The 1,444-nt window shown below is 37.2% G+C and overlaps 1 non-coding gene across 1 annotated transcript; it reads left to right on the top strand.

Annotated features, from left to right (window-relative positions):
• Positions 1-845: 845 nt before the first annotated feature.
• On the top strand, positions 846-949 carry LOC115211351. Its single transcript, XR_003881619.1, has one exon. It is a non-coding gene; the product is annotated as a U6 spliceosomal RNA (small nuclear RNA).
• The last annotated feature ends 495 nt before the right edge of the window (positions 950-1,444 follow it).

Here is a 1,444-nt window from a genome sequence, read left to right as displayed (position 1 = left end):
ACAGAGAAACATTGACCCCAGTACAAGACTAGTTCTTTATTTATTAATTCCGAAATGATGAAAGGCAAAGTTGGTCTCGACGAAATTTGAACTCATTGCGCAGAGAACCAATCTGAATCGATCCGACGTTTTACCGACTCTTTCATTTGTTATGAGGAACAGGTGCTGTTTTGACTGTCGATTTTATAATAAACCCTCTAACCACAATAACTGATCCGTCTGAAGGGTGTTGTCCAGAAAAAAGATCATCACTAATTTCATCTCAAGAAGGATTGTATTTCATAGTGTTAAATAAACCTAGCTTCCCAAATTTTCTCACCGTAGCCATATCACTATGATAGCTCTCTCTCATATTCCTTGGAGAACTTCGAAACGATGATGCTACAATAACTGTGTAGCCTATGTAAGATGACTAATAAATCTTTGATAATGTTCAACTCTAAGCTCAATATAAATTGGCCAGAAAGAGAATTGCAGAAAAAATTTCTGCATCACCGGCAGCAGTAGTTAGATTATCAGTAAATGTTTGATGCTGTTCAACTCTGCGATGTCCTTGTTGATACCTCCTATGGTTCAAATCATTTGCCTTCACTTGAGAGTAAAAACAATCATTACTAAAATAATTTTCTACAATAAAAATTTAGGCTGATTGATTTTACTGCTGCTTGTGCAACATTGTATTGCCTCATACAAATATCTGTACATCTATTATATAGTTAAGGATTAGTGTTCAATTCTAGCTGTCATAGAATAATGTGTAAGACGAGATTAGGGTCCAAAATGTTCATATTGGTGAGGGGAGTCTCTTTATATCATTTAAGAAGGGGTTACTATCAATATTATAAGCATCATTACCGGTGGTACATATTCAAAGATTGGAACGATACAGAGATTAGCATGGCCCCTGCGCAAGGATGACATGCAAATTCGTGAAGCGTTCTTTATTTTTTATAGGCGCAGGAGTGGCTGTGTGGTAAGTAGCTTGCTTACCAACCAGATGGTCCCGGGTTCAGTTCCACTGCATGGCACCTCTTCTACTATAGCCTCGGGTCGACCAAAGGCTTGTGAGTGGATTTGGTAGACGGAAACTGGAAGAAGCCTCTTGTATATGTATATATATTCATATATATATATATATATATATATATATATATATAATATATATATATATATATGTATGTATGTATGTATGTGTGTGTGTGTTTGTGTGTCTGTATTTGTCCCCACAACATCGCTTGACAACCGATGCAGCAAGAGAGACCGATAGAATAAATACTAGGCTTACAAAGAATAAGCTCTGGGGGTGATTTGCTCGACTAAATGCGGTGCTCCAGCATGGCCGCAGTCAAATGACTGAAGCAAGTAAAAGAGAAAAGAGATGGCAAGTATTAACATTATCGGTCACTGTTTATTCGTCTCTTGAATCCCATTCTGGCTGTTAATG

This window comes from Octopus sinensis, linkage group LG4 (genome assembly GCF_006345805.1).
Source record: "Octopus sinensis linkage group LG4, ASM634580v1, whole genome shotgun sequence".
NCBI classification, from domain to species: Eukaryota; Metazoa; Mollusca; class Cephalopoda; order Octopoda; family Octopodidae; genus Octopus; species Octopus sinensis.
This window is presented reverse-complemented; position numbering and strand designations above follow the sequence as displayed.